At 44.7% G+C, this 23,418-nt stretch overlaps 1 protein-coding gene and 1 long non-coding RNA gene across 2 annotated transcripts in view; one reads left to right on the forward strand and one right to left on the reverse strand.

The window, feature by feature from the left end:
- FBXW12 (F-box and WD repeat domain containing 12) overlaps positions 1–3,855 on the forward strand; it is a 50,768-nt gene extending 46,913 nt beyond the window's left edge. The window contains exons 14-15 of the transcript XR_014077635.1: positions 2,687–2,743; positions 3,392–3,855. The gene's annotated coding sequence lies outside the window, so the exon portion shown is untranslated. The remainder of the gene's footprint in view (positions 1–2,686; positions 2,744–3,391) is intronic.
- Positions 1–21,151, reverse strand: part of LOC145539313 (uncharacterized) — a 29,193-nt gene extending 8,042 nt beyond the window's left edge. The window contains exons 1-2 of the long non-coding RNA XR_014077711.1: positions 21,088–21,151; positions 16,681–16,802 (exon numbers count right to left, since the gene is read on the reverse strand). This is a non-coding gene — a long non-coding RNA (uncharacterized LOC145539313). The remainder of the gene's footprint in view (positions 1–16,680; positions 16,803–21,087) is intronic.
- Positions 21,152–23,418: the final 2,267 nt, after the last annotated feature.

Genomic DNA, 23,418 nt, shown 5'->3' on the forward strand with positions numbered 1-23,418 from the left:
CTGCAAAAGCTGGGGGATAGGTGTGCAAGCTTCTTGTAGGAGATACTAGCAACTTCAAGTAGGCTTGAGGAAGAGGGCAAACGGTAGGACACAGGCTCTTGGATTTCTGGGGAGGCTTTCATTCAGCCCATAGAAAGATGCTAAATTAGAAACTTGATACTTGCAGTGAATTTTAAAGTACGCAAATAGACCCTTTCCAGGACAAGACTAAAAGATGTGTATTTCTGTTTGCTCCCTCTGCTCTTGAGTCCCAGGAGGACAGCCAGTGAAAAGTACTTCTTTGTTTGCTACTGTCCTATGGGACCAGTAAATGCAAACCCTGGTGGCTCTCTGAGCCAGGTAATCCAAGGACCCTCAGCAGCAGCCACTGAAGCTAGGACTTAGACCTGTGCACAAGCTTTGTCCAGAGACATAACATGATTGGAGTCAATTAGAGGGATAAGCTGGAGGAGACCAATTTTGGTTCTTTAATCATACTTAAATAAGTGCTTTGAATTCTAAGTTTGAAAAATATAATATCTGAGAAAACTTAAAGACAATTTTTACTGATTTATTTCCACCCTAGTATGAACACATTTTCATGTTTCTTTTTATGTCTTATAACTTACTATTAAACACTAGACATTTTAGATAATTTACCATAGATATCTCTGCCCAAATATTTCACTTGTTTTAATTTTTATTCTAATGTTTCCAGACATAATGCCTGTCTTTTTCTCTTTTTTTTTAGTATATTTACTTATGTTTCTACTTTTTTTTCTTCCAGTTTTATTGGGATATAATGGACATACAGCACTGTATAAGTTTAAGGTGATTTGACTTACATACATCATGAAATGATTACAATAAAAGTTTAGTGAACATTCTCACCTCATGTGTTACATATAATAACTAGAGAAACAAAAAACTTTTTGTGTGATGAGAACTCTTAAGATTTACTCTGTTAAAACTTTTATATATATAAATATATCAGTGTTACTTATATGTATTTGTGAGGTTTAACTATTTCAACTTGTTTTATACTTCATAACTTTGTAAATTTCAAATAATTGTTTCAATTCCTGTAGCTGAATACAGTTAACATTAACTTAAAGTTTAAAATTTTTCTTTAATGTTTTCAAAATTCACATGGCGAAGTATGAGAGAAATTTAAGTTCTGTGCCTGGGTTGATGTAAGGCATAAACATACTATGTGGGAAACTTGGAATTACAGTCAAGGGCATCCTAGGAATAAAAATTCCTGGGATTAACCAAAACTACAGGGACAACTCCAGATTTTTCAGAGCAACTGACGGGGCTCAAGTGGAGATCTCAGAGGAATCAAGTATTGTCTGAGTTCCAAGTGGAATTAATTGAAACTTGACTTATGTCTCTCTAACAGGATGAAAAGGGGATGGGAAGGCTCAGAGAAGGGAGATGAGTGGAGCTGTGGGTCTGGATGGTTGGGGGGGGCCGTGGTCCAGCCCCCTCCTCTAGTACTCCCTCCCCACCCTCAGGAGCCCGTGTGACCAGACCACAGCTCTATGATGGGGGTCTAGGACTTCAGTCCCCAGGGCACACCCTGTGCTCAATTGCCTGAGGGCAGCAGTGTGATTCAGATGTTGGAGAATCCTCTCTGTTCTCTGAAAAGCACTTTTGATACTTGGCTGAACTCCATTTCTACTTTGGAGGTGATAATGATTGATCAGGAGGGGAAGGAACCCTTGGCCCAGACTCACAAGCACCTGATTCCCTCTTCTTTTCTATTATTATTTCCATTTTCTTTTTTTTTAATTTATTTATTTTTTATCGAAGGATAAAAAAGGATAAAAAATTCTGCTTTACAGAATTTTGCTGTTTTCTGTCAAACCTCAACACGAATCAGCCATGGGTATACATATATCCCCTCCCTTTTGAACCTCCCTCCCATCTCTCTCCCCATCCCCCCACCCAGGTTGAGACAGAGCCCCTGTTTGAGTTTCCTGAGCCATATAGCAAATTCCCGTTGGCTATCTATTTTACATATGTATTTCCATTTTCTGAATCAACTAGAGAGACTCCTGGGATGGAAAAGAACAGGATAAGTATTCTCAAGGAAGAACAGATCATCATCCCTCTAGGGACAAACCAGGCTGGGCAGGGGATACAGTGAACACTAGGATTTCTATCCAAAGTTCTCAGACCCGTTGGCCAGGTGTGTCAGAGGGCTCCAGGACCAGTCCCCAACATAGTGACCAGGGTTTGAGGACTGGATACTGAGTTCACTCTCAGCCAGAGGAGAGGCCCTTGAGCATCGGTTCACCAGACCTGACCACGTATCTCAGACAAGGACTAATCTGAGGGCACTGCTGAGGCCCCCAGAGCCTCAGAGCAGGGACTGGAAGAGGGCCTGGTCCCAGGAAGCAGAGACCTACCTGATGGAGCTCAGATTCACCCACAGGTCTGAGAATGTGTGTGTTACTTGAGCAGAGGAACAGTGACAAAAGAAATTCAGGGTGAATCTCACACTGAAAATCCTTTATATTCTTCAAAGAAGGAAAACAGAAGACACTTGTATCTTCTTTAAAAATGAATGAAAGGAAGGAAAACCCACAGAGCTGTTAGTAAAATGTAGGAAGTCATATTATGTATGGCCTCTGAGTGATGCTTGTCTCAAGAGGGGAGAGTGAGAATTGGTCCCAGGTCCTCATTTTTTTCTGTCTCTCAGCATCAAATGGAGCCGAGGGGAAGAAGCAGGGCCAGGAAAAGAAAGGAGCTTTGAAAGGTGAGTTCTGCCATTCAACCCTGTGTACCCCAAGCATTAGCCCCCACCTCTCCCGGCCCAGGACTCCGAGAAGACCAGCGGCAGTACCCGTCACTCAGGAAACAGAAGCCTCGGGGAGACTCCTGGGATGAAGTCCAGGAGAACACAGATACTGCTGAGATTCATGTGGAGAATGAAGCCGCGAGGAGCCTGGAAAAGGGTGTGGCCGAGCAGGAGCCTGTGGGCGGCATTGAACCAATAGCGCCTAGATTGGGAGGTGGGACTCCAGGTCCAACTACGGACAAATTGTTGCTGTTGTTTTTCAATTGGAGTATGATTGCTTTACAATGTTGTGTTAGTTTCTGCTGTACAGTGAAGTGAATCAGCTGTATATGTACATACAGACCCTCCCTCTTGGACTTCTCTCCCACTCCATCCCCGTCACACCCACCTAGGTCACCACAGAGCATTGAACTGAGCTCTCTGTGCTCTCAGCAGGTTCCCACTATCTATCTATTCTGCACACGGTAGTGTATTTACGTCAAACCTAATCTCCCAATTCATCTCACGCTCCCCTTCACCACCCCCTGTATCCACACGGCTCATTCTCTACTTCTGCATCTGTATCCCTGCCCTGGAACTAGGTTCACCTGTAACATTTTTTTCCAGATTGGCCATCATCAAAAAATCTACAAATAATAACTGAAGAAGAAGGTGTGGGGAAAAAGGGAACCCTTTTGCACTGTTGTGGGAACGTAAAGTGATACAGCCACTTCGGAGAACAGCATGGAGGTACCTTAAAAAACTAAAAATAGAACTACCACGTGACTCAGGAATACCACTATTGGACATATAACCTAAGAAAGTACCCCAGTGTTCACTGCAGCACTGTTTACTATAGCCAGGTCATGGAAACAACTGTGTTCATGAACAGATGAATGGATAAAGAAGATGTGGTACTTATATACAATGGAATATTACTCTGCATAAAAAGGGACAAGGTGTTTCACTTTGCTAAGATTCATCTGCAATGTGACCCCTGCCCACTTTCCTCCATATCAGGGTTGTGAGGACAGCAAAGGGTAATGGATATGGAAGCACTTTGTAAATGATAAACCCTTTCATCAACTTTACCATCACTGTCAGGGATCATGTGTCCTTGGGCTCCAATCTCCCCATGGTGTCCCCTTAAAGGGACACTGCACTTAACCTCCTGTAAGACCCCTAGACCCCTGCCTTCACCACCATGACCCAGTCTGCTGATTTCCAGCTTGTAGACACTACTAGGAAGAGCTGGAGGAGATCTGGGACCTGACTTCACCTCTGCAAAGGTAAAGAATCTTCCCCTTCTCTCCTGGGTTGTTCTTCTTCCCAGATCCTATACAGGCCCCGTGGGGCTGAGCTGAGAGGGAGAGCCCTGGGGGTGGGGTATTGATAAAGTCCTGGGGTAAGGACAGCAGCAGCATTGTAAACACCTCATGGGGGCCGGGGAGGGCTGTGGGCTGCCTGTGCCCACCCCAGCCTGGCCTGCCCAGCCCTCCTGGCACTGGGGGCTCCTGGTTGCAGCTTGTTCCTCATGTCTCCTGCAGCCACCTGGGGAGCTTCCTTCAGAAAGGCAGCTTTCATCAACTCTTGTCAAGTCCCCCCTTGCAAGAGTGTAAAGCAGCACCTACTAGAGCCCACCAGCCATGCAGGGAAGGGGCTCCTCCCATCATGTCCCCAGCTCCTCTGACCAAGAAGTCTCTAACTCGGGCCTCCACCTGTTCTCCAGGCTCAGGGACCTCCGTTTCTGTTCAATCACATTAATACCTGAGTGCCTCTCCAACACCAGAGACTTTCTTTACCCTGGACAGCCTTTCACCCTGGCCACTTGCTCTTTCCTTTCCCCACCATGCTCCCCTGATGAGACTCCATGCTGAGTCTCACTTAGGGTGACTCCATGGCACTCCCACTGGGTACCGTTCCACACAGCTCATCTCCACACTCCCCTTGGAGACCAGCCATCTCAGGACTTGTGTGTTCAAGCTGTGCCATCTCAGGCCTGTCTAGTTGGCACCCTGAGTCAGAAAGAGAGCTGTGTCCACGCAGGAAGCATCCAGAAGAAGTCTCAGGAGTTCTTATGGGCAGGAAGGCACAACAGATCCAGAGGGTCGGACCCCTGTGGAATGCCCACTGTAGGAAGCTTGCTGAAATCCATATATTAGACTTTCCTGGAGACTCAAATGTTCATAAGGAAACAGAAAATCCAGACTCCTCTCAGGTTTCACGGGGAAACCTCCATGAACACCACCCATGAATCTCTTATATCCAGCGAGAGCTGGAAGCACATATAATAAGGCTTCAGGTGATCTTCCCAGGTGGCGCTAGTGGTGAAGAACCGCCTGCCAAAGCAGGAGACATAAGACACACGGGTTCAATCCCTGGGCTGGAGGAGGAAATAGCAACCCACTCCAGTATTCTTGCCTGGAGAATCCCCTTGGACAGAGGAGTCTGGCAGGCTACAGTCCATGGGGTCGCAAAGAGTCAGACACGACTGAAGCAACTTAGCACACACAAGTGAGGTACAGGTAGGGTGTACCTCTCAAGTTACTCAAGTTCATACTTAGCTTAAAGTTGAAAACGGCTCGAGTCCACTTTGAAAGTCACCTGTGACTCTGGAGACCACTCAAAATCCCAGTTAACCAAGATCTTGGAAAAGCTCCTCCAGGCTTATATGGGAGAGAAAGCGAAAACAACAAGGGCAGTTTCCCCTCTGGAGAGTCTCTTTCCTGCCCCCTCATGGGTGAGTGAAGAAACCCAGGGGCCCCTGGGAGGACCTCCATCTGGTGACATCCATAAGCCCTCAGAGGTCCCTCTGACTGGACAGGAAGACAAGCCACCTTCACAGGCCCCTCATACAACACTGTGGGCAGAATCTGTGACAGTGAGTCTGTTGTGGGCACTGACAAAGGCAGCCTGGAGCCCAGTCCAAGTCCAGCCAATGCTGGCAATATACATGCTGGGATGACCAAGCTACCCCATGGGTCATGGCTGCCCTAGAAAGAGTAAGAAGCTGGGGGAAAGGCCTCCCCAGACTCCTGCTCTAACATGACAGTCATAGACCTCGACACACGGTCCCAATCTTCCAGGGTCCAAGAGGTCATGGAGGGGGACCCTGCTTGGAAAAGTACTTTCAAACCTAGTGTGCTGATTAAATTTCAAATCTGCAATATGGATCTGAGGAGATCATGGTCCCGAAGGCCCATAAAAGCCCCTCGTTAAACAGAGTCCACAGCCTCAGGTCCAGAAGATCTATACTTTGAGGCCCAGTGCTGTAAGCCTGAGTTCCAAGGCTTCAGAGACCGGCAGGAACAGGCTCAAGACTGCGTCACCGCTGTGCTCCTTCAAGATGGCGCCACCGACACGTTTCTCAAAGACTGTTACTCAGATGTTTTCATTGCCCCAAACATCTTGGTTTCCCAGGAATCTCTGTCCGGCTTCCAGCCCTTGTCCTGTGGAGACTCATCCAATTCCCAGAAGCTCCATGACCTTGAGTGGAGGGAGCAGCCACGGCCAGCAGGAGGCCCTGAGACAACAGCCCAAATATAAGAGCGTGAGCAAGAAGTTTGTCCCCACTGCTGGGAGACTTACAGGAGGCCCAAACTAGGACAGTGTAAAAAGGGCTGGCAGTACAGAGGGCCTACCAGGCCTGTTCGAGAGTAGGACTGCTGAGGCCCACGCTCTTGGGACAGCTGTTGGACGTATCCTAAGGGAGAAGATGGCACTTCACTGTGGACCTCGTGCCTCGGAGTTTAACTGGTTCAAAGGAAAACTATGGGCCCCGTTAGTTCTGCGTTACTACTACCACAGGTTTCTCTCTACCAAGTTAAGAGTGAGGCAATATACATGCCGGGATGACCAAGCTACCGCATGGGTCATGGCTGCCCTAGAAAGAGTAAGTGGACCAGTCCCAGGGACAGCAAGTGGACCTTCCCACCCAGGGAGCCAGGTTCCCCCCCACCCCCACCAGGCAGACCCTTCAGCATGGATCAAGAGTGACAAGCATCCCAGGCCATCCTTTCCACTGTCCAAGGTACTGTCCCTTTCAGAAATAAACCTCTTTTGGTCAATCAGAACACGCTTGTCACAGCTTTCCTGGTAGAAAAACTCATCTCCAAGAAAAAATGCATACCATGCAGCTAAAAACTTTTTTCTCTCATGTTAGCACATCCTCTGTGTGCTAATGTCTTCTTCCTACCACAAATTTTACTGTTTCCTGAAATAAATGTTTTTTTCTCATGAGCAGTGGTGCCCTCTTTGCACCCTGCCGGGGGGAAGGGAAGGGATCAGGGTCCACTCTTCTCAGGTGCCTGCTTTGTCTTCCAGATTGGACAGGGACATGGAGAGAGGGTGACCCCAGTGTGGATACTCACCCTCAACCCAATTCCCTCATTGCACCCCAGTTTCCACAATACCAGCAGTATGGAAACAAGCAACAGCATTCAGGACATGCCAAGGTGAAATAAACCTAAAGACCACTCCTTCTCAGGATCCAACTCAGTCCTCTCCTGCTCTCTCTCTACCTTGAACTTATATGGCTGTGGGTGGGGGGTTGGGGTGGGGGGGGTTGGGGGGCAGGTTTGCAGAGGCTGAAATTCCCCTCAGGCTCAGAAAGTGTCAGAGACAAGTTCTTATGTCAGAATAAGGACAGGAGTTTGGGGGCAGTGCTGGTCCCGAGTGAGAAGTGGGAGAAACCTTGTCCTCGTGTCACGGAGGGATAGATGATGCTCCCCTGGAAGTCCCTCCTCTCCCAGACGGAACTGGGATGAGATGAACCAGGAGCATCATCCACCCTCTGCCTTTCTAGTGCTCTGGAGCAGAGGGGAGGATGAGGACCACATTCCTCGCTCTGAGGGTGTGCAGTGTGGAGCATGGAGGCCCCCGAGGGCTGGTCCACCCTGCCCTGGAGGAGAGGACAGCCCTGCTCACAGCACCCACCTCCCCTGGGGAAGGAGCAGGGGTGTCACTGTGTGTGCACTCACCTTACTGCCTGAGGGTGGGACGCTGTGCCCCTAGGGTGGGATTCAGGGGAAGGAGGCAGGTGGCAGCGGTGTCCATAGATGGTGCAGGACTGAGGTCTCTGGCGTCCCACCACCATCTACAGGCCCAGAGGAAAGAAGTTAGGGGTCCAGTGGCTTCTGGTGGCCCCAGCCTAGAGTCTCCCCCTACTCCAGTTCCCAGAGCCCAGACAGAGGGAGCCACCTAGAGCTCCTCCACAGAGGGCCGGGCTCCCAGAGACAGCGGAGCCTCTGAGCAGAGAAGCTTCACTTCTGCACAGCCTCTGAGCAGGGAAGCTTTCACAAGACTGGGAGCTTGGGACAGACTTGCGGTCTGTAATCTGAGGCTCCTAGGGAACATGTGGGACTCAACAGGCCCAGGGACTATGCTGGCGTCACACCAAGTGTCAACTACTATCGGCGTGTCAGAATCCCAACACGTAGGACCAGGACCTGGGGTGGGAGGGCAGCGGCACAGGCCTGCTTGTGCTGTGGTTTCTCCCTGGAGCCTGGTCCCTCCTCTGGTCCCCATCCTCCAGGGTGGGCCCAGCAGTGGGGGCTCAGGGCCTGAGGGAGGGGTTCAGGGCACAGAGTGACCTCCAGAGCTCAGAAGAGTGGAGCACAGAGCGGGGACCTTGAGCCTGGCTGCTGCTTGGTTCTCTTAGGGACACCAAGAGGTGAGTGCCGGGGTGCCCCACAGTCTCCTGTCTGGAGGAGTGACACAGAAGGGATATTGACAGAAAAGCAAGAAACCAGGAGGGGAAAAGTCCCCGCGTCCTTCTCCTGCCCTAAAGTGCAGAAAGGACAGCAATGTAGGGCCCCCCTACATTGGACACACACTGTCCCAAACAGGGATCTCCCACCAACCCACACTGACTCCACAACACTGGCCCCGCACATAGACCCCCTAATTCCACACAGAGACCTCCCACAGATAAAAAGTGACCCCACACAGAGACCTCAGACAAACCCACACTGATCTCCCATAGGGACCCCACTAGCCCCTCACAGAGACCTGGCACAGATCCACACTGACCCCACACAAGGACCTCTCACAGACCCATACTGAGTAAACTCTCCCAGTGACCTCTCAAATCATTAAGCAGAGATCTGTCTCTGAGACCTCCCACACAGACCTCACAGGCGTTCTTTAGAATCTGAGTATCCACTCATTGACAGGGCCTTCATGGTAGGTCTGATGTCACTTAACAAATCTTGTGCATCGGTGTTTGGAATATAAATTCGTAAAACTAATATTTAAAACACGGTGGAGATTCTTCAAAAAATAAAATTAGAATACTATGTGATCCAGCAATTTCACTTATGGTCATTTAGCAAAAAGAAACAAACATTTTTACCTAAAAAAGTTATCAGTGCTTTTCTATGTTCTCTGAAACGTTATTCACAAAATAATGGTACAGAAAGAAACTTCCTGTTTGTGGTAGATAAATGGATAAAGAAAGGTGATACACACACATACATAACATACATAATGAGATATTATTCAGCCTTAATAAAAGTTAACCCTGACATTTTCAAGAATACTGAATGAACTTAGAGAACATTATGCTAAGTGAAATAAGCCTGACAGTATCGCTTATGTGTAGAATCTACAAGAAAAAAAAAGGAATCCTAGAACAGAGTAGAAATTGTTGTCTGCAGCTGGTTCTGGGGGAAATGAGAACAGGTTGGTTAATGGATACAAATTTTTCATTATAAAATGAGAAACAAAATGAAGGAATAAGATCTGAGGAGCTAATGTACATGATGTCTCCTGCATTAGCAGGCAGGTTCTTTACCACTACTGCCACCTGAGAAGTCCCTGAATGTGCAACCTGGGTTGCTATCACTCATGTAAATTTATAAATTGGGTGATTGGTCTGCTTTAATAAAATGTATCTGAAAAAAAAAATTAATGAAACCCTTCCCCTTGGTTGCTCCTTCTGGGTTGAGGCACTGATCAGCATGGACTTTGGACTTAACCTAGCTCCTCCTAGATGCCTGTGGGCTTCTAGACCAAACAGCTGCTCTCCACACCTACTACACGCCCCTAGCACATCAAATCCTGGTCACTTATTGGGCTTTGTTACAAACAGAAGCCCTCATGGGATGAAGATTATTCTCTGGCAAACTCACATCCCTATTATATCACGGATAAGGGATTCCTCCTGAGTGACCCAGCATGGCCACAAATGCCTCTGGGCTAAAACAGAAACAGTACCATTACGAACAGGCTAAATCTGACATGGTGAGGGAAGACTCCCAAAGTCATTCTATGAAGCTACCATCATCCTGATACTGAAACCAGACAAAGATGCTACCAAAAGAGAAAATTACAGGCTAATATTTTTTATGAATATAGATGCAAGAATCCTCAACAAAATACTAGCAAACCAAATCCAACAATACTTAAAAAGGATCATATACCATAATCAAGTTTGATAAATCTCAGGGTCACAAGGATGGCTCAATATATGCAAAACATTTAATCTATTACATCACAACAAATAACAAAAACCACACGATCATTTAAACAGATGCATAAAAAGCATTTGATAAAATTCCACACCCATCCATGACACAAATTCTCACCAAAGTGGATATAGAGGGAACATATCGCAGCATAATTAAAGTTATTTATGACAAACCCCCAGCCAAAATAATCCTCAATGGTGAAAAGCTGAAAGCTTTCCCACTAATTCTGAAACAAGTCAAGGATGCAAGGATGCCTATTACCACTACTTCTATTCAACATAGTATTGAAAGTCCTATCCACAGAAATCAGACAAAAAAATAAAAATCAAAGGTATCCATTTTGGAAGGGAAGAGATAAAACTGTCATGTACAGATGACATAATACTCTATAGAAAACCCTAAAGCCTCCACACAAAAACAATTAGAATTGATAAATGAATTCAGCAAGGTAGCAGGATACAAGATTAATATACAGAAATCTGCTGGATTTCTTTACACTAATAATGAAATATTAGAGAAAGTAAAAAAAAAAAAATCCTGTTTAAAATTATGTCAAAAAAATAAAATACCTAGGAATCAACCTGACAAGGACATGAAAGATTTACACACTGAGAACTATAAAAACACTGACAAAGGCAAATGAAGATTATTCAAGGAAATGGAAAGATATCCTATGCTCTGTGGTTAGAAGAATTAATATTGTTAAAATGGTAATGCAATCTGCAGATTTAATGCAATCCCTATCAAATTACCCATGAAATTTTTTTTTTACAGAACTGCAATGACTAATCCTGGGCTTCCATGGTGGCTCAGTGGTAAAGAATCTGCCTACCAATGCAGGAGATGCAGGTTTGATTCCTGGGTTGGGAAGATACCCTGGAGAAGGAAATGGCAACCCACTCCTGTATTCTCACCTGGGAAATCTCATGTCAAGAGGAGCCTGATGGGCTACCGTGCCTGGACAGGACTTAGCGAATAGGCAACAAAAATAAATAATCCTAAAATTTATATGGACCTACAGAAGACTCAGAAAAAGAACAAAGCTAGAGGCATAACGCTCCCATACTTCAGACAATACTACAAAGCTACATTCATCAAAAGAGTGTGACATTGGCAGAAAAGTAGATATACGGATCAACGGAACAGAATGGAGAGCCAAGAAATAACCCCACATCCCCACAGTCAATTAATCTTTGACAAAAGAGGCAAGAATATGCAATGGACCAAAGACCATCTCTTCTGCAAATGGTACTGGAAAAGTTGGACAGTCACAAGCAAATCAATGAACACTCCCTCACAACATACACAAAAATAAACTCAAAATGTCCTAAAGCCTTAAATATAAGACATGACACCATAAAACTTCTAGAAGGGAATATAAGCAAAACATTCTTTGACTTAAATGGTAGCAATATTTTCTCAGGTCATTCTCCAAGGCAAAAGAGATAAAAACAAAATAAAACAAATGGGACCTAATCAAAATCACAAGATTTTGCACAACAAAGGAAACCATAAACAAAATGCAAAGACAATCTATAGTTGGGAGAAAATATCTGGAAATGATACAACCAACAAGGGCTTAATTTTCAAAATATACAAACAGCTTATATAGCTCAGTATCAAAAAAAGCAACCAAATCAAAAAATGAGCAGAGGACCTAAATGGACATTTCTCCAAAGAAGACATACAGATGACCAACAGGCACATGAAAAGATGCTCAACACAACTAATTATTAGAGAAATGCAAATCAGAGCTTCAATCACTTCACACTGGTCAGAATGGTTACCAACAAAAAGTCTACAAATAATACTGGAGAAGGTGTGAAGAAAAGGGAACCCTCCTACACTATTGGCAGGGAATGTAAATTGTTGCAGCCACTATAGAGAACAGTATGAAAGTTCCTTAATAACCTAAAACAGAGTAACCATATGATCCTGCAATCCCAGTCCTGGGCACATGTCTAGAAAAGATGACAACTTTAATTTGAAAAGATATATGCACCCTGATGTTCACTCCTGACAGTGCAAGCAAACCTTAATCAAGGCCCTATTAGACCCTATTAGACCCCTTGGCCACTCAGTTCCCCTCCTCAGCGGCTCCCTGGCAGAACCATTATGTTGGGAGCCTCTGAGATGGCTCCCTTCACCTGAGACAACACTGCAGAGGCAATGCTTCAGCCCACAACAGTGCAGGACATAACAGTCTGAGAGAAGACAACATGGATGGATTAGGACACGAGGATTCATGCTATGACACCCCAGCCCATGGCATGACTGGACACAACTTCATCCTGAATGCTGCCTCCACAACCTGCCACTATAGCCGAGATGACACCAAGGGAGACATGGCCCTGGGACTTGGTTACAGAATTGAATGTTTGCTCATCTAAACACCCTGCTGATGACCACTTCGAGTCACATTTTGCAGAGCTAACTATATGTCTACCCCAAGGCCTCCTTGCTTGCTTACTACATATAACACTTGCTGCTTGAGTGTGAGATGGTGCTACGATTGCCAGGCTGCTCTCCACTGTGCCTTTGAGTTTTGGAAAACTAAGGTATGTGCTGAGTCTCATAACCTTTTTTACACCCTGAGCTTAGAATTCTTGCTCCAAGTTCAGTTTTACTTTTCCTGGGACACCTTTTAAAGTAGCCACTTACAGTTGAGCCCACCAAAGTTTAGTGACCTCCACCCCAACCACTTGATAATTAATAGATGCATGCTACCCTGCAGCTCTTGCTGGCTCATAACCTGGGCAGAGGATTGCCTTTTCCCAGCTCCTTGCCCAACCCACCCCCACCATCCCCCAGTTCCAGGGTCTGACACTAATAACTCTTGTGACTTTACTTCCTTTGTGTGTATGTACTGAAACTATGCCTTCAATCAAAACAGCAATTAGGGTTTTCATTTCCTGAACATGGGAGCTTGGATGTTGAGGGAGCTGCCTGCTAATTCCTTGGGGGGCTTGTGCCTCCTCACTCAGCAGGTCATAATCTACATATTCTTAATGTAATACACCAGATACCGCCTCCCAAACACACCTCACCCCAACATACAAGGGGCCATCCCAACTTCCCTCAAACACAAGCACAACTCTCCACACTCCCTGACTTCACACATACAAACCATGTTTATGCACATAAACACAGCCCCGACACACACACACAATTTCCAACACCCTAAAGACACAATCATACTCAGAATCCCTGTAAAGAAACAGCTGCAAGCTGTAAAGGGGATGAATTTGGTGACATGGACATGGGCCACCTGGATCTCTCTTCAGGGAAGGCCTTGTGTCCTGAGTTGACGAGAGTGCAGTTGGGAGGCAGTGTCAGCTCCCAGCTCTTTCAGGGACTGCTGAACTAGAGAGTTGCCTTACCTACAGTCATTCCCCTTCCAGGAAAGTTCATATCTGATGGACTGATGGAGGCAGAGTTAGAAATGCCTGGCCCACTCCTTCCAACTGACGACCTCTCTGAAGAGACAATCTGGCTCCTCAGGTCCCATGGGGTAGGCTGAAGCTGTTTTGGAGTTTGAGTCACTGTTCAACAGTCCCTCTGCCCAATCCTTTCTGTTTCTACTCCTCATAGGTGTTGGTTGGTAAATATCCTGTTCCCTAAATCCCTTCTCTGATTCTGTTTTCAAAAAAATCCAAACTATGACAACCATCATCATTTCTTCATTCAATTATTTATCAGGCATCAATGAACATGGCAAAGACCACTCTTATTGATTTACAGTATGTGGAGGAAATAGACAATAAACATATAGCTCCATAGTAAACATGGACACAGGCACACATGCAGGGTATTAGAAGATATCCAGTTAGGAACTGAACTAAGGGTGCTTGATCTACTTGGCTCTGCAGGTAGTAGTGGAAAGTGAAAATGTTAGTAGCTCAGTCACGTCCGACTCTTTGCAACCCCGTGGACTGTAGCCCGCCAGGCTCCTCTGTCCATGGGATTCTTCAGGCAAGAATACTAGAGAGGGTTGCCATTTCCTTCTCCAGGGGAATCTTCCCGACCCAGGAATTGAACCCAGGTCTCCTGCATTGCAGGCGGATTCTTTACCATTTGAGCCACTAGGGAAGCCCATGGTAGTAGTGGGGGAGAGTACAAAGAGTCTTGTGAGCTATTCAGAAACGGCCTTTCTGGTTAGGTTTCTGGGCTGTTCCCAGAAAAGAGGGCCTGAACTTTCTTCCTTACATACTGCAGTTCTAATCTGGGTACACCACGTTTGTTGTTTAAAGCATGGGAGAGCTACGGGAAGAACCTGGACCACTGCCCTCCAAGATAACACTCCCTCTATTAGGGAGTGTTACTTGCAGCCACAGGAAGTGAGTCTGGCCATGGAGTGAGGGGGAGAGGACCAACATGTGTACAAGCTGAGAAAGATCTAGCAGTTTGGCCCTGAAAATGACTCTAAACTCTTCAAAAACTTTTGGGGTTCCTCCTTAGCTTTAGAGAGTTCTTTGCCTAGAGCTCTCAGTTCAGTCTTTAACCAATAGATAGAAGATACCTGAGGAGGCTTGCCTGCAACCTCAGTTAGTTTTATTTTAAACAGCAATTGTTGAATATTCTCTTTGGAATAGAAAAGTAATTCAGTCAAAAAGTTAGTAAAACATTAAGTCAGTGTCAGCCACTCAGTAGTGTCTGACTCTTTGTGACCCCGTGGACTGTATCCCACCGGACTCCTCTGTCCATGGGATTCTCCTAGGCAAGAATAGTGGAGTGGGTCGCCATTGCCTTCTCCAGGGGATCTGTCTGACCCACGGATTGAACCCAGGTCTCCCACATTGCAGGCGGATTCTTTACCATCTGAGCGACGAGGGTTTGGAAAAGGATGTGGCGGAATAGTAGGACTTGAGTCTATAGTCAAACCTGTCCTATGATCTTCTGTTTCAGGTAACTTTATCTCTTTAATTTTTCATTAGCTATTTGTACTGAGTTTTTAAATGAAGATATTTTGGAATCTTGAAGGCTTGTAAGTTTTCACAGTACCCATTAAAGTAGGCATCTCATTCTCCCTGTCCAAATGGGATCCCTTGCTCTAGTGTTTTCCTTAAATGATCAATCTTGTCTGATTGGAACACTCCCCACAATGGCCACTGTAATTCTAGATCAGTATCACTAAAATTTTGCCATCCTTCTAGGTCCCTACAGCCTCCAGGACTACAGTTCTTGAATATAAAATAAGCAAGTGTGCCAGAAGGTAGCATAACAAATTGCGATAAAGGCTCTCATTTCCTTAGCTAGCCTTTGTCAACCCAAAACAAGGCAAATACACCTGGGCCTTGATACATCAGCAGTAACCAAAGGATGCTATTACATCTCGGCCAAAAGAAGGCCTGGCCTGCACCACCACCAATTCCCAAGGAACCTTGGAATGGGGGAAATGGTAAAACTAGCAAGTTCCAAGGAATTGGGACTACAAACTTAATTCCAAACAAAAAGGAGAACTATGGCTGTCACCAATAGTTCCCAGCATGGAATCTGGGGGCCAATGCTGATTCCAAACAGATGGGAAAGTACAGACTAAACTGTCGGCAGTTCCCAGGGAACAAAATTAGGGGCTAGGATTTACTACTCAAAAACAGATTGGCAATAACCAAGAGATATTACTGTGCCCTGGCAACTTTGATCTGAAAGGCTAGGGGTTTGGCCTCAGGCAGAATCCCCTACCAGCCAAGCTGACTTGCCCTGTAAAGGAAGGCCAATCAGATTGGGAGCACAAATGCAAAGAGAATGGAGCTCCAGCCAAGAGGAGCTCACCAACAACCTCCAGGAATGGCAAGAAAGACAGTGAATTCAAAGGATTTATAGACATCACACCTGTTTCTCCTTGTCCCCAAAGATCATTAGACATTCTTTTCAGATTCCATCACTGCCACTAATATATTAAAAAAACAATATTTAACTGAGTAAATTTGAAGATTTACTCTGAATTTGTAACATACTGACTCTAGTCAACGATTCATGAATCAGGCGGCATCTCATGTGGAAGACAAGGAGATACTGCAAGGGGCTGTCCATCACGGAATGCTCTTAAAATAAGGCAGGCAGGACAAGGAAAGGAAGTGATCAGCAAGAGACAAAATGAAAGTTCCAGTGGGGAAAAGTAAAAATTCAGGTGACAATGGCTTCCGATGGAAGAATTTTCTATTAGCTGGGTTTGTTGTTGGCCAAAAAGGAAGTCTTCCCTCCTCCAGCTGGGGTAGTAATGTAGCTGCACTTCCTGTTTGGGATTGCAAGGCATCAGTCGTCCTGTTGGGATCAGTAATGACCTCTTCCTGCCAGGGTATTTGATGATGAGTGACAGGGAATGATAGCTCCCTCTACAGGCCTTCCAGACTCCAGTTACAGTTGAGTTTTCTTTTTATTAAAGTTTCTAGCATGTTTTGCTGGCAGGAGGATTCACAATGAGGGAGAAAAGGCCAGAAGACTCACCATTAAGAAGATTCAGAAATTCTTAGGAAGATGCAGGGAGGCAGAACGTGATTATGGGGTCAGCTGGTGGCCACATGGACCACAAGGCTCCATATGATGACTTTGCAGCTTGCTGTGGAATACTTTAAATTAAAAAAAAAAGGTCACTTTATGCTATCAGAGAAACATGAAACTGAGATGCGCTTCCCACAGCTAGAAGCATCCTCAGCCTTCAGAAAAGACCGGAGAACACGACTAAAGGATTTGGGACTATCAGAGCCATATCTCCTTAGAGTGGGACTCCCCAGTCTCTCCAGGTCTCAGTCCTCAACTGTCCCTCAGGGACAAAGTCTCCCACCTCCATCCTTGTCAGCTCATTGATCCCTAGAGGTCCTGCCTTACCCTGAGAACTTAGGTTTCCATGGAGCTAGGTTGGTTGAGACCTAGTGATACAGCTGACCAGCCTGATAATAGTCCCCATCACCCTAGGGCAGTTGGGCTCAGGGACACATGGCTTTGTAGACTTTCAACACATAGACCCAGTGTGGAGGGTGTGTTTGCCCATCACCTGTGTCACAGAAGAGCCAGCAATACTTGGAGCTGTCCAACCAACTCTCAGGGGGTTTTCCTGGGAGAGCACTTGGTTATCTGACTTCTTATCTAGGAAGCCCTATGACTTTTGACTGCTGCCTGTCACACCAACAATGCACCTGTGAAGCTTCTCTACAAGGCCATCTGCCCACCAGACCCACCCTTCTAGGGGCCCAGATGCTAGGACCATACAAATGCTGAAAGAATGTCCTCCTGCCTAAAGTACAGACACCCCTTTATCCATCTGCATGATTTCTGCTGGGAATCCCCAACATTTACGGGAATTCTTTGACCAACCTAATAGGAACAATGCAATAATTCAGAATGACGAAGATCCATTCACACTTACAACCCCAGAAGCCCCACTCACAACCACATAAGTGTCCCATACATTCCCACTGATGCCCAAATATTCTTGTGTCACACATACATACATCTAAATACACACATCAGTGGTTTGCTGGTAAATGCTTAATAAAAAGCTCTCTGAGAAAGGTAGGAAAGACTTCATTTGTGGTGTCTACATGGTATAGATATTCCCGGCATGAGCAGTTTCAAGCTACCTACTTGACCTCACTGAACACAGAACCGAGAGGAGATATCCACCATTGACTATCCCAAGCTAGGATAAATCAGTGTCAGCACATCCCAAATCTTTTCATATGAGTATGTGCTCACGATCCACTTACAACCAGAGTAGGCCCCTCAACTCCCACCACAGATATATAAGCAAAAGGACACAACACACATATTCATATATGTGAGTACGTATGTATATCCATACACATATATTCTGAACACACATGTACATTTCTACTCTCATCTTAAATAAATATACACAGAGACCACCTCTTACTACCTAAATTTTTATAGACAAAAACCTACTCACACTGAATATTCACATGCCACTCTTACAACTATATAGATATACACACACAACATGGGCCTGAACACAAACATGTGCAACCAATATACCACTCAGATGACACACTGTACATGTATATACATAGGCTCACGAGGTACACAATTGTTTCATGAGCAGCCCCCAAAAGACCCACATGCAATTCACAGCCCTAAAATACATATACTCCAGATTTCTGAACATACACATAACAGACAACATCTACTGAGCTCTCACATCTGCCAGAATACTTACCTCATAGCCCCAGGGACTCAAATACACACAGCCACAAACAACCTACACTTATCAAATACAGCTGAACCTTGAACAACTTGGGGATTAGGGTACCAACCCTCCATTCAATGCTTCTGTATCCATGGATCATGTAGTAGTACTGTAGTATTTACTGAAAAAAAATCCACTAGGAGTGGACCCGTGTGGTTCAAACCCATGATGTTATAGAGTTAACTATACTTATATAAGTCCAACTTACCAGTACTGAGAACACACAAACAAACAACACTGCTAAATTCTTCAGGCGTTACATTTTGAAATAAACACAAAGAGGACGCTAAGCCTCCTGATATACTCACAAATCACAAATACATACATCCATAAACTACTCACGAGTATACATCCCAAATGCTAAGACACACACAAAATGCAAAAACACCAACAATTTCTGTTCTCTAATATACACATGCAATTCTCACACACCTATGGACACAGTTTTACAAACATTCCCAACCTTTGAACATAGAGATCCTCCTCAAACACTACCTTTCCAGAACACAACCTCCCCACTGCTCCCCAAACATATAAACAAAGGACACTATATACATCTATCTACCCTCATGCTAACATACACAGACCACCTCTTACTATCTACTACCAAACGCATGTATAAACACCCTAGCAGTCTCCAAAGAAATGCACTTAGAATACTCCTAACAACTCCATACCTCACGAACAAACTTTGATAATTCATACACCCTTTGATGACATACACACAAATTACTATTCACAAGTAACACACATAGAAGTATCTCCAGGAAACCACTTAGGAAATAACTTCCACAGATCAAATGATCCCTAGTTTGTAGGAGCCAGCTCATACATCTGCAAATACTAACAAATAATCGTGTCACAGATTCCTAATACATATAAGTGCAATTCTCCAGCTCCTGTGTATAAACATGGAACCTCACCTTCTCATCAGATACACATACACTCACTTCTCAAAATATATACGCCTAAGAGGCCCCTACTGAGAAATACAAATACATAGCACTAGCAGATATTCCTCCAAATGGCCACGCCCCTTGAATATACACACAAACTTACTTTACATACAACTCTCCACAAGCTCCAAATAGAGCCACAATTACCCACTGCACTACAAATAAGCAAACATATAACTATATATACTCTCTGTTTCAAATACACATCCCACACTACCTGCATATGCATAACCCCACATTCCCAAACTCTCACACAGAATTAACTCTTCCATCCTGCATAATACATAATACAAACATAACACACCTACATCTATCAGTTCCATAAAATAGCCACAGACTTTCCCCCTACACAGCAAAAGATACATACACAGCTCCTGAAGATACACACACACAAACCACATAAGCCCGTAAGGCGGCGAACCGTTCTTGCAGCCTGCTCCCCCATGGCCAATTCAGTTTAGTTCAGTTCAGTCGCTCAGTCGTGTCCGACTCTTTGCAACAATAACCCTGGTGTAAACACAGCAAAGGGAACTGAGCTCTATAGGGGCATGAATCCACATTGCGGGGAGTCTCCCCTACACAGACAAAGGCACAAATACCCGACAGGGTGAACAGCAGTCAGAGCGTGACACCACCGCAGTTTGAAGGGTCCCTTCATCCCTTACCTCCTTACACAATGCACAAATGATATCCTGAATACACAAATGATCATCCTACATCCCCCAAATACACAAAACAGATAGTATACCCAAACTAATACACACCAGTCTTTTTCCTAACACTGCCATTATGCATATGCAAATCCATCATGAGACATACAGAAATTCTCAAATTCATGGGTGAAAAAGACACATGTAAAAATATTCCCCAAATTACAAACACCTAACCACTAACTAACTCCTTGAGTATGTCTCCATTAAATCTCAACACCCTTCAAATACCCTTCAAGGATTTACCTTACACATTCTCACAAAAACATAACTTTCCCTTAAACACAAATATTCACAAACAAAACCAACCCACACATTTGACTACATATCAGATTCCCACCAACCGATTACATACGAACCCCGTCTATGCTTGCAAATCAATACTGAATTGACATCAGACTATGGATCAATGTTTATTACTACATTCAGCAAAGTTTCTTCCATCATGGACAAAAGAGTGCAGTTTGAACATTTGTGTCCAAATCAATTGAACAATCGATTGATGTCTACGTTAAAAATGAAGACACCACTGAAACCATGAGAGTGTACTTTAAATCTTCACTCACTTTCCACTCATTTTCCTATAACCTGTGCTAGTTCTTGGGAACCTGATGAGGGCTTTCAAATCGGAAGAACTTCCGTCTAGCTTTCGTACTCTTCAGAGCACGTGGACAGAATGGCACCTGTTTAACGGCTCTCTCACACTGTTTAATCCACAACTTACGCCCACAGTCACCGAACCGTTCTTGCAGCCTGCTCGCCCATGGCCAATTCAGTTTAGTTCAGTTCAGTCGCTCAGTCGTGTCCGACTCTTTGCAACAATACCCCTGGTGTAAACACAGCAAAGGGAACTGAGCTCTATAGGGGCATGAATCCACATTGCGGGGAGTCTCCCCTACACAGACAAAGGCACAAATACCCGACAGGGTGAACAGCCGTCAGAGCGTGACACCACCGCAGTTTGAAGGGTCCCTTCATCCCTTACCTCCACGTCGACTCTGGAGGCGGCCTTAAGAGGTCCGGCCCACAGCTGAGACAACCGTTGGGGCTCCGCCCTCCAAGCTCGCGCGTGCGCTCCTGTTTTCCTGAGCAGACAGCCTCAACAGACCCTTGGACGACCGCACTTCGAGTGCGCTAGAGCCCCTAGAGTCCTGTGCGTGCAAGCACAGGACTTACGGGAAACTGTGCTTTTAAGTCCCTGCTGGAGAGGAGAGAAATGGAGGGTCGGGGTATCCTGAGGAGCTTCTCTGGCTATGTCCCCTTGCTGGGAAACTTTGTGGCGCTCTCTTAAAACTAGCTCTTGTGAGATGAGCACTTGTGATTTTTAAATTGCACACGTGAAGTCCATGCGCTTAGATGCAAAGAGTTTTGGAGAGCTCCATCCTTATCATATAGAGAAGGAAATGGCAACCCACTCCAGTATTCTTGCCTAGAGAATCCCGTGGACAGAGGAGCCTGGTGGGCTGCTGTCCATGGGATCGCACAGAGTTGGACACGACTGAAGCGACTTAGTAGCAGCAGCATCCTTCTCACAATATCCTCAAATTGGAGCAAGTGCTTTCATGACCTTCAGACTGCAGTTCCTTGCTTCTTGTTTATGTCTGTCAAAAACCAGATCTCTTTCCTAGCAAGCTGGACGTTTCTGTTAAAGAACAATTCTAGCAAAGAGTTTCAGACCTGGAAACACTCTTAAGCTGCTTTCTCCTGATTCCATTCCTAGAGTTCTTCCAAATGCATATACTCTACTGAAATATTTCTTGTAGTGTATTTAATACACGGAGTTTTTTTCAGTAAATATTGAGTGTTTTCTTTGTAAAGTTTTTGTTATAACCCTGAGTAAGATGACAATCTGGTTCAATTTAATCACAACAGGTATTAATACTACGGGAACAATTTTACTCTCTCCCTTTTTTGGTAATATATTGCAAAATTTCAGTTAGCAATAAAAAAAATAAATAGTAGGAGAATCAACTTATTGACCTGAGTTTGTAATGTTTGCCAAAGAAACCTCAATCAGCAAATCTTCTTTCTGGTCAATTGCAAGATTAGAGCATTTCTCACTCAACAGAATGCTTCTGAAGATCCCTCATATTTAACAGTACTAAGAGCTTCCAAGTGCACAGACTTGAAAATGCCACAAGACACAAACATTGTATCTTTTTCTGTCTTTAATGCTTCATAGTGGTGTGGAAGATAAACTGTCTTCCGATGCTTGTGATCCATGTCCAGAGATACTTTTTCTCTGTAATCAATGCCTGCCCCTAATGTCTCTGCAGGAATAGTCAGAGATCATGATCTAAAGGAATTTTAGATATTTCCTCCCATGTCTGGTCTTCCCAAATTATATTTGGGCCTTGTCTGGTCTTCCCAAATTATATTTGGGCTGATTTGATTATACCTGTCTCTGGGGTGTAGTATTTTGAAGTAGTACAAAAATGATTGCAGAATTGAGATCAGATAATTTTTCCATGATGCAATTTTTGTATCAGTGGCCCTGAGAGGCCTCATTCAAATACTTTATCACAGTTATGAGTGAGAATCTTGTAACTGGTTGAAGGACTGAACAAGGGGAGGAAGCAACAGGAAAGCATCCCTTTCTTGTATTCTGCCTCACCACCCCTCTGGCATCAAGTCTAGCATTGGCTGAATACCATTTAAGTTCTCCTTCACGGTAAAAGACCAAGTACTGAGCCATATTGCCAAGTAATTTTTTCAGCCCCCAACAGGAGTTTCTTGATATAAAGTTCACCATGATATTACTTTAAATACTCTCAACTCATCTCTCACCTTCTTTTGAGTCCATTTTTCTTGCAAGGTACAAGGAACTTCATAAGCACCAATAGGATTCTTTTTCACCATATGGAACTGTCCTTCTAAACCTCTCTTTCTTTCGCCAACACCCCGCAATCCCTGCTATAGAAGGGAGTGACTCCTGTCTCCCAAGAGATCTGGTTGTAGTCCTCTGAAGTTTTCACCCTTCATATCCCTTGACAAGATTCCTAAAAATCCTTTCTTCTCACAACACAAAAGGCGAATATTCTTTCATATCATTTTGATAGTGATAAACTGACGTTGATTCTCAATATGAAAATAAGAATCAAACAAATTATTAAAAAAGAGATGCTCCCATTATTTCCATGCAGGTGGGTCCATATCTAATGATGAGCCTAGGTTCTAAAGAGCAAGGGTATGTAATGCAGACAGGAAATTCACAAGCTTATAGGCAGGGTTTGCAGGCTAGGATTTAGATGGAAGTGGATTTGTGTGAATGGAGATTGGACATTGCTAGATAAACTTTTGGCATTTTTCTCAAGGT

The sequence above is a fragment of the Giraffa tippelskirchi genome, chromosome 1 (assembly GCF_054371585.1).
Source record: "Giraffa tippelskirchi isolate mGirTip1 chromosome 1, T2T-mGirTip1v1.2.pri, whole genome shotgun sequence".
Lineage (NCBI taxonomy): Eukaryota > Metazoa > Chordata > Mammalia > Artiodactyla > Giraffidae > Giraffa > Giraffa tippelskirchi.